The 11378-nt window shown below is 34.6% G+C and overlaps 1 pseudogene; it reads right to left on the bottom strand.

The window, feature by feature from the left end:
- Positions 1 to 713: 713 nt before the first annotated feature.
- LOC132134988 (DNA oxidative demethylase ALKBH2-like) lies at positions 714 to 7415 on the bottom strand (annotated as a pseudogene).
- Positions 7416 to 11378: the final 3963 nt, after the last annotated feature.

Here is an 11378-nt window from a genome sequence, read left to right as displayed (position 1 = left end):
GGGCAGACAGCTGTGCGAATACCTCATACTCAGTCCAGCAGTGCTGGAATGTGAACACTAAGTATGACTTTCTCGAAATTAGTCTATGTATGCTTGAAAAATAAAATGTATATATTTATACGATTACGTTTTTGCTACCCTTATGTTTTTGCCACAGTATTTCGCCAAACTATTGCCTTCTGTAGTTCAATCTTTAAAACCTTTAGCAAAATTTATTCATTGGGACCATATTGTTTTTTTCTCTTTCCCAGTCTATAATAGAAATGTCTTGTACAGAGGTATGGATGTGTCTAAACTATTTATTCCACATGTAGTTTATTGGTTTTCTAAAAAAAGCAAATAAAATATTTCCTTTGAATGCTCTTGAAAGTGCAATTTGTTGTAAAATATCAAACCTGAATTTCAAACCAATGAATAGCAATGTAAGCTTGAAGCTTGATTCCCTGAGATTGTAGTACAAATTTTATTGCACATGAGTTTAAAGTCTAGTTTAATGACTAATAAATCATAACATGAAGATGTGAAACAGTTCAAATGAACTGATAATGTTGTGTGCGAGAGATGTCTGAATGTGCCAAATCCCAACAAGGATTCATTGGAGATTAGACCTGATATGAAAACTTTTCATTAGCCTAGACACAGCTTTCACGTATCTTGTAGAACAACAACTAACATGGCCCACAGTAATACCTGTTAAGATGCTAAAAGAAAAGTCACTCTATTATATTGCCAGTTTTCTGTTTGTTTTTCACTGTGCGTCTGAAAGTGAGGTTGATGCATGGCATTTTGACCTTTTTTCTGACTGGAAGACTTTGATACCTGTTTGTGTTTATGGAATAGTTCATGAACCGTACACTCCCGTGAGCCAGCTTCACAGGCTCAATCTGACATTTGCTAGAACCAGTTCGTGCATCCTTATGTCGGAAAATGAAGTCACGGGCAGCCCCTAGAGATACAGAGGCAATAGATCAGGATTGAGTTCCCGTTCATCATCCTGATGCTCTCCAATGTGATCATGACCATCTTTATATATAAAGACGCATACACAAACCAAAAACATACTTTCCTCTCTTTGAAAGAACATTATTTCTATGTTAAGCAATGCACCTCTTCAGGTTTATGAGGTGGACAGTTCATGTCCATGTCAATAGTAGTTAAATTACCCGTTTATCAAAACAAAGCTGAACGTATGGCCTGTTGCCTTTTGTAACAACATCTCGAATGCGTTTCATAGTGGGAGTCCATGGTTTAGCCAGGAGGTGGACTCCAGAGAAAGAGTACATCAGTCCTTCATCACCGTATGTTGCTTGCTTGGAACATTATATGACTTTCCATATACTTGTAGTTTAGCTTAGTCACAGAGAAAATGGAAACATTTCAAACACTGAACACTATAATACAATCATCATCCAAACAACAACAGGATTCAGTGCTATAGTAGATCACAGCATACGATACAAATGTAATAATGAAGTTAGATTGTTTAACAAGATAACATCATGTATGTTTCCTCCATCTGTAACGCCAATATACACTACCGTTCTAAAATTTGGGGTCAGTAAAAAAATAATAATTTATATTTTTATTTAGCAAGGATGCATTGATTAAAAGTGAAAAAGACTTGTTACAACATATTTATGTTTTAAATAAATGCCATTGAACTACATCAAAAATCCAGAAAAAAAGTATCACGGTTCCAAACAAAAATATTACCAACTGTTTTTAATATTAATATTAGGCGTGTAACTGTACACAAACATGTCGGTTCGGTACGCGCCTCGGTTTTGATGTCAAGGTTCAGCATAGTTTCAGTACAGCAGGGGAAAAAATGTAACATTTATACTATTTATGTATTTCTATTCTATCTATTTATGAACAAATTACTGTTTCTTTAAATAAACTCAGTTATAATTAATTTATTTTACTTTAGCTTATGTTCTAGTGAGCCTTTTACATTAAGCCTACTATAAGGTCACCGTTAACAACAGAGACCAAACTTTAATTTTATTACTATTTATTTGTAAATATAACAAGTTATATGTTATATTTGTTATAAATATAACAAATATAATAAAACTGGAGGTTTCCGAAGAAGTTCCGCTCATGCAGTGGTTGAAATCATAGACAGTAAAAGAAGGTTAAAATGTATTTGTTCGGTACACATGTGCAATACAATGACAAATAAAATCATTTAACAGCATGTAAAATATAGTGTGAAATGAAATTTGCCTCAAATAAACTACAAAAACAACTCCAAAAATAAATACACTTGCATAAGTGACCATAAACAAACCCAAAGTAAATAAATAAAAACATAATACCATTTTTAAGTATTAATATTGGTGACTGTCACAAAGTTTTATGGTCATATTGAAAAGCACATGAAAAGATATTTCCCACAGATGGCTCTATTTTCTAAAGCCACTTTTAAATGTAAAATTTAAGACACAATTAATAGTAGGCTACATATTAAATAATTATACCCACAAACTTTTATTATGCATATTTGACAACAAAATATAGTTATATATAGCAAACCACGAGTAGTGCACTTGGATTTGTCATCAGTGTTTTGGTGGGTGGTTAGTAACACGAGAAAAACGGCAGCACAGCCCTGATCTTCGTTTATGTTTTTATAAATCGCCAACACTAAATACTTTAGTCCAAATTATTATTGTTTTTTTAACTTGCAACATTCGCGGGAGACACACACATCCGGAAATGACCTTCCACGTCACTACTAGGGCTGTCACTTTTGTGAAAAAATCATTTTCGATTTTTAAGACATAAGTGTTCATTGAATCGATTGTAAAATCGATTTTCCATGTCTACAAAAAAAGACGTTTCCTTTTTCAACGTCAAATAACGGACGAACGTAAAGAGAAAAAAAGTCAGCAATATTTCTTATTTATTGGCATGAAGTGCAGAATAACAAACAGCAACAGGAGTGCAACATTCTCGAAAAAATATATATGCAGAAGGGATGGCTGCCATAACAAAAGAAAAACATCACTGCAGGCTTCAACCCGGCTGCATTTATGATTTAGGCAATTCAAAAATCTCCAAGATTATTTTGAATTCCATATTCCATTTCAAACAACTGTTCAAAAAGGGACACTCAGCTGCGCAAGGTGGGGGTATTACTGCCAATTTTCCACCACAAAAGCCGGTCGCTGTCAGCTTGCAATGGTCCTTTTCATAACTCAGAATCTCCTGTAACTAGATGCGCGAATGAGGCGAATTCGCGTCTACCGCGCCGCGAGACCTCCAGTCGCGTTTGGTGGGAACGCAGAGAGTTTTTGTTACATCTATATTTTTTAATTGTTTAATTATTTTAAAATGAATTGGTGTATATATTTGGTTAAAATCGATTCCCTATTTTCATTTTCGAAACTTTTTTTGGTTTGGTTGTGCAATCGATTTTCGAACTAAAAGTGACAGCCCTAGTCTCTACCGATGTCACGTGATATACAGTGCTTTACTTTTCTATATGGTTACATTGTACAAAGGCGTCTGGTCTAACCGAGACCTCATTGATCTAGTACAGTAAGGAATCCGTGAAAACAATCATTATGCTATTCCTGTGAGTGGAAATATAGAACCCAAATAGGCAAACACGTACGTTTTACATTTAGGGTGTTAAAAGTTCATGTTAAAAGTGAGAACAACCACAATGAAATAAGGAGGCATTTTCATTAACCTCGTATCGCTATGATATATATATATATATATATATATATTCTTTTTTTCTCATACAGTAGCTACTGTATCTGTAAAATAACATTAAGTGTTAGAATCACAGTTTTTTAATGATCAAACAATTTGTGATAATTATTCAGAACTGTGGACACCCCATAGGGCTATATTTAACTAAACAGAGTTTGCAAAGTGGACCATTTCAAAAGTGCAAGATTTTATTCACTATTGTGAAGACAAATGCAATGTTAGTCAGATATACTGGAGGACTACAAAGACTTTGTCATCCTAAAAGGTTTTGTCATCCAAAACTATCAAAGATCATTCCATTATAACAGATTATTTTCAGTTCATGTGTATTAATAAGGCTAAAATGGTCAAATGTATTTATTTATAGCATTAAACCTTTTAAGTTAGTAGTGTGCACAAAAAACAATGAATTAAAAACAGAATGAAGAATTAAGACTGCAGTCTAGCAGACTACTCCACATTTTCATAATCATTGTCGGTGCTGTTTGCATACGTCTCATCTGCCTGTGCTACACTGTTCATATAAATTGCAACTTTATTTTCAGGCCTATTGATGTAAACTGTTGAAAACGGTCCTGCAAAAAATAAAATAAATAGTGCTATAATAATAATAAATGTAAATCAGGTTTTATTTATTAATCATAAATATATATATATAATATAAATATATATATGAAATAGTGTAATCTCAATAAATTAGAATGTCGTGGAAAAGTTCATTTCAGTAATTCAACTCAAATTGTGAAACTTGTGTATTAAATAAATTCAGTGCACACAGACTGAAGTTTTGGCTCTTTTAATTGTGATGAATTTGGCTCACATTTAACAAAAATCCACCAAATCACTCCTTATATCTCAAATTAGAATACTTCATTAAACCAATAAAAAAAAAAATTCTTTAAAAAAAAAAAAATGTAGTGAATTGTTGGCCTTCTGGAAAGTATGTTCATTTACTGTACATGTTCTCAATACTTGGTAGGGGCTCCTTTTGCTTTAATTACTGCCTCAATTCAGCGTGGCATGGAGGTGATCAGTTTGTGGCACTGCTGAGGTGGTATGGAAGCACAGGTTTCTTTGACAGTAGCCTTCAGCTCATCTTCTTTTTTTGGTCTCGTTTCTCATTTTCCTCTTGACAATACCCCATAGATTCTTTATGGGGTTCAGGTCTGGTGAGTTTGCTGGCCAGTCAAGCACACCAACACCATGATCATTTAACCAACTTCTGGTACTTTTGGCAGTGTGGGCAGTTAACAAATCCTACTGTAAAATGAAATCAGCATCTTCAAAAAGCTGGTCAGCAGAAGGAACCATGAAGTTCTCCAAAATTTCTTGGCAAACGGGTGCAGTGACTTGGACCAACACCAGCATTTGACATTGCACCCCAAATCATCACAGACTGTGGAAACTTAGCACTGGACTTCAATTAACTTGGGCTATGAGCTTCTCCACCCTTCCTCCAGACTCTAGGACCTTGGTTTCCAGATGAAAACAAAACTTGCTTTGCTGGGCAACAGTCCAGTTCTACTTCTCCTAAGCCCAGGTAAGACGCCTCTGACGTTGTCTGTGGTTCAGGAGTGGATTAATATGACAACTGTAGCCAAATTCCTTGACATGTCTGTGTGCCTTGACCCTAGCCTCAGTCCATTCCTTGTGAAGTTCACTCAAGTTCTTTAATCAATTTAGCTTGACAAGCCTTATAAGTCTGCGGTTCTCTCGGTTGGTTGTGCATCTTTTTCTTCCACTCAACTTTCTGTTAACATGCTTGGATACAACACTCTGTTAACAGCCAGCTTCTTTGGCAATGAGTGTTTTTGGCTTACCCTCCTTGTGAAGGGTGTCAATGATTGACTTCTGGACAACTGTCAGATCAACAGTCTTCCCCATGATTGTGTAGCCTAGTGAACCAGACTGAGAGACCATTTTGAAGACTCAGGAAACCTTTGCAGCTGTTTTGAGTTGATTAGCTGATTGGCATTTCACCAATCACATTTATGTTGAATTACTGAAATAAATGAACTTTTCCACGACATTCTAATTTATTGAGATTCACCTCTATGTATGTATGTATGTATGTATACAGTATATATATATATATGTATATATTAGGGCTGGGCGATATGGAGCAAAAAATATATCTCGATATATTTTGCTATATCTCGATATACGATATATATCTCGATATCTTTACAGGAAAAATAACCCCCCAAAAACTACTGCAAAAACAAATATGCCAAATATTACATCTTTAGGGCCCTATGAAACGTTTTATTTTTTCTTCACCATATGTTTTATTGTTACCTAATTCTGTATTTTAGCATGTGTAATTATTTAAATGCATAAAAACAACTTAATTAGTTCTTAAAAATTCTACACAAATTCTTACAATAGCCTTATGTGAAATGTTTTTTCCCTTCAGAAATTCTGTGTATTTAAATTTTTTCTGGTTATCAAATGAAGGCATAAAACATTCATTTAATTTATCTTTTAATTATTTGAAATTAAGCAAACTTTTTATTTTTTGGTAAATAAAGGGGATTTACTATTAAAAATAAAACATGGAAGACATGTTGTGTGATTATTCCTTTAAAAATTATGTTCGTTTCTTTTTAATAGTTGTAGTAGTGGGCTATGTACATTCTGCTGAACAATAGTAATAGATTTCTGGCAAATACTTTTATTTTGACGAACCGTTACAGTTCTGTGTATGTGATACTACAGTCTATGATGTGATATATTACGCTTGTTTTTCTCAAATCAAACGGCCAGATGCTCATGAAGTGACTCTCAGAGCAGTTCTGGAGATGTTCTTCATGTGTTTACGTCCTGATTTAGTGAGATGACAGAAGCTGAAATCACCGTGAGCGTCACGCGCGCTTCCGTGTGTTTAATGAATGAAGAAGCGCTTCTGTGCCATTCATTAATACAGACACGCAGAACATGCAGGATTCATATTTAAATAGACTTTTATGGCTTAATATTTGCAGATATTAGTCCATATCGCGATTTGATGTAAGTGCAATGACCTACTTTTGATTAATTCATTCAAAATTTGACAAATTCCGTGCCATTCTGCGTTAAACTGTAAATTCCGTTTTTATGACTGGATTCCGCGATTCCCTCCACGTTTTCTGCATCGTGGAAATCATTGGGCCATACAGTAGACAGTTGCCTGCTGTTTGCCCGATGTCTGAAAACCGAAGTATCTCCATATACAGTAATGGAGCCAGTTGTCGTTTTTTTTCTTGACTAGTTCTGTACACGAGAGGGGAGTGGGGACAAAAGCAAGGAGGCGGGGGGCGAGCGAGCGGGGGTGAGCACAGCACAGAGAAGGCAAACAAGCAAAGTGGCGGAATCAGAATTAAATATAAACAATATATCGATATATACGATATGTCAAAATCCATATCGTGTTTAAAAAAATCTCGATTTATTTTAAATATCGAGATATCGCCCACCCCTAGTATATATATATATATAGTGCAAGTTATATACTCACTTTTCCCTTTGGAGATATTTTTTCTGAACTCATGGTCATTCTCTGCAGCAGAAAAGTGAATAACTACAATGTATTAATGTTTTACTTATTTACATATTTGTTCTGTACATCAACAAGATATTGTGTAAAACAAGAAGTACTCATTAAACCTACCATAGATGATTTGATCTTTTCTGGCATCTTGAACTGTCATCACAAAGAGAGAAAGACATTATTTTGAAACTCTTTTAAAACTTGAAACAGACTGATTTGATTCATGAGAACATTTGCTCTTGAAATTGGTCACATACATGTATCATAGCTGTGCGATTACAGTAATATAAATAAAGTGCTTACCCTGCTGCCTGTTTGCATAATATGGTTGATTTGACATTTCTGATAGAAAAAGATTAAGTTACCTTATTACGCATGTAAACCTTGCATATTTAGGATTTATTCATAATTGATCTGATATACTTACTGTTTCGTTTATACAAAATGCAACATGCCGTGACCACGAGAATAAAAATAATAGTAGTTGCACCTCCTGCTATAAAGGGCCAGATAAACATCACTGTGTCCTCTGAGCTTTCTGATTCACCTTGTTTAAATTCTTCTGCCTTTCAAATAAAACATTTGTCATGTGTAGAAAGAAAAACAAACAGACAGTATATCTAATTTTAACTGGAGACACAGTATAACTTTATAAATAGTATTAAAGTATTTAAAAACTATAATTAATAAATAGTGTCAGGACACAAAATATACAAAAGTATAGTATGACATTTTTGTGGACAAATTTAAGTGATACAGTAGCCAACAATGTTTTTACTTACGCGCGTGAACTCCAGTGTCCTGACAGTTAACGCTATGGTAAAAGTCTTCAACATTTGACAGTGATACAGACCCGCATGCCAACGCTTACAAATTATTGAGGAAGATGGAGTAGTTTATGGTTTCATGTAATTTGGAGGTCTTCTGTTATTCCATACCTTTTCTGTACCTTCTAGATTGTTCTCTAAAATTAAATACAGTTGCACTGGTGTGACATCTCTGCTGTGCCGTCTGTTCTGAAAAGAGCCATTTCCAAGAAACAAGAGCATCTCTTTGCTCAAACATGAGAAACCACAACAATACACACATGATATTCACCAGTTTCCGTCTGCACTTCACAAGTCGATCAAATGTTGCACAATAATAATGTTTGCTGAGCTTCCTGCTGTTTTACAGTGCTTAAGCAAACTGTAAATAATTGTATGCTGCTCAGATTAGGAATTTAATGTCATTTTATAGAATTTAATTAGTACATTCCCAAAATGACTGTTAATAGAAACCACAATACACTGTTATATTCTGCTTGCTTTACTCTACAATAAAGTTAGTTAGCTCAAAATGACTGATTAAAACCAGATATACAACCAAAAATAAACCTTAGCATTTAGAGATTAAACATGCAGAGTAAAAATACCCACAGTCCAACACAGAAGGAATTAATGTATGTATGTATGTATGTATGTTTTTCTTATTTTTTCAGACAAACATTAGGAGTGTGTGCTAGAGGCCTTAAAAAAATTCAGTCTGCTTTGCATAGGGGAAAGTTGGACAAGTGTCTTCTGCCGTCATTTCCTGCTAACTCTATACCTACTTGGCCAGTGTCCTGAGGACAATTTCTATGCTCAGTTGTATGTTTATATGGTATTAATCTTCACTTTCACACAAAACAACAGAATTTGTATTAAGGTTGCTTTTTTTATTGATACTGATATTGTGATATTGCAACTTTGATATTGTGAAATATATAATGCGACACAAATCACACAATATTTTCACTAAAATAAGTAACGGTGGGGTTGGAAACAAAGTGCACAATACTATTCATTAAACTCTTATTTAATGTATTCAGATGAAAGTTTACAATATTAACAAATTATTCACAAGCAGTGTTTTCAGAGCCCCCAGTTACACTGTTTTAATCAGAACACAAGCAATACAGTATAGTAAAACATTTCTATTAAACTAAGTAAAATCAAAACCTATCACAAAAGGTCAATGAGTCTCTACCAGGAGTGATAGTGCAGTGTAGCAGATTAACAATTTCTTACCAATGTGCCGATAATAAGCTGGATCCTTAATGACTCTACAAGAGGAAAGAAGAAATGGTTTACTGAAAAGTTCTTAAAAAGCAGGATTTCATTTTATACCATTTCTTTAAACCAGTGGTTCACAAACTTTTTATACTAAGTACCACTTCAGAAAATATTTGTCTCTCGAAGTACCACCATATTAACCAACATTAAATTCAGCAACGTAGTAGGCTTAACAATTCAGCTACAGCTCTACAGTTAAAAAAATGAGGCAGTTTTATTCTGTAAGGATCCACCCGCCGGCCCAAATAGCAGAATCCAGCAGCCTGGTCGAAGGTTTCATGCATATTCGGTCTTTTACTTGCGCTTCTGAATTTATCAGAATTTAGTGTAAATTTATTCTAGCTCCATGTTCAATCTGACTCCAGTTTTAAAAAATCACTGAATTTAGACAATGTTTCTATTTAAAAGCTGATCACAAAGGTTGACTATGTATCAATTTTGATATTTGATTATCTAAGACTCACTATACTTTCAATTATCCGTTCACTCGGGACCTAATGTCTCTTTTATGTCTCACGCTAGCTTCACATGGATCTTACGATCACAAACTCACCAGTCTGATGTTAGTCAGAGGATGTAGGTAGACTAATACATGTTTTGCCTGCCGCCTACTGCTTGCTTATGACAAAAGTGTAGTTTATTTAGTCTTTTCCCAAACAACTTGCTAACAGCAGCAATAGACAGAAATCAGAAGGTCTCTGATGACGTGCCTACTACTCCTATCATTCTCGAGCCTTCAGTTTGACCTATCCTAGCCATAGATTTGTGGTAACAAAAGCCTCCTCACAGTTTACTAGTCATAATGATTTCAGACGAGTTTAGGATAAATCAAATATAACAATTTATTATTAGTCAGGTAAAATTGTATCATGTTTATTGTTTATTGTAAAAAGGATCCCCATTAGCTGTCACCAAAGTGAACGAGCTAGCCTTCCTGGGGTCCACAACAAAAAGAAATCACATAACAATGTTAATATAAAAACAGCACTATAACATTATATACATCAATACACATCATCATAAATTAATCTGAATATAATTACAGTATTACATTCATAAAATATGTCCTTTCCTTACTCACAAATTTAACATTCTCAGATGGTACCTAAAAGAGTCTTTGCCATTCATTTTACGTATATTCAATGGGCAATTATTCCAATGATTGATGGCACGATAAATAACAGTTCTCTTTAAAGCATTTGATTTTGGGCGTGGTGACATCATCAGGCCATCATCCACAGACCTAATCACATGAGAATGTACCTGATCACACCCAACAATTTGGTTATATAAAAAAACTGGTTGAGAAGAATAGACAATGTTTCTAAAAAAACTTAACTGTGTTAAAAACCAGACTTTTCTCCACCGTTAACCATGAGAGCTGACAGTGCATACTAATAGTATTTGTTCTAATGGGACAATGTAATACTAACCTGGCAGCTCTGTTTTGGGTCGTTTGTAATTTCTTTAGTTGACCTTTAGATATAGCTGACCATACAGGGGCACAATAATCCAAATGACATAAAATTAAAGATTTAGCCACCTGCTCCACAATGTGTATAGGGACATAAGAAAGACATTTCCTCACCATAGAGATACCACTACCCATCTTCTTCACTATGATATCAATATGTTCTACCCATGACAGCTTACTATCCACTATTGTGCCCAGTAATGTTCTATAGGTTCCCCAGACAAGTTCAAACTCATCTTTGGTATTAATGACAATTCATGACTCGATCCCAAAATAATTGATTTGGTTTTTTAAATATTCAGCACCAACTTATTGTTTTATCCAATCAGAAACCATATTTAACTCAGCTGATAAAACAATCCAGTTCACTGACGGGTTTTTGCAGCATGATACAATGTGGAATCATCAACATACATTTGTACAGTTGCTTTACACAAAACAGATGGTAAATCATTTGTGAAGATGGCATATAAAAGTGGTCCCAGGCAGCTCCCTTGCAGAACCCCACAGTCCAACACCTTACGCCGCCTTCACACTGGCAGTTGAAATCAGCTCC

Source organism: Carassius carassius, chromosome 4 (assembly GCF_963082965.1).
Source record: "Carassius carassius chromosome 4, fCarCar2.1, whole genome shotgun sequence".
Taxonomy (NCBI): domain Eukaryota; kingdom Metazoa; phylum Chordata; class Actinopteri; order Cypriniformes; family Cyprinidae; genus Carassius; species Carassius carassius.
Note: the sequence above shows the minus strand (reverse complement) of the source record. Positions and strands in the feature narration are given on the sequence as shown.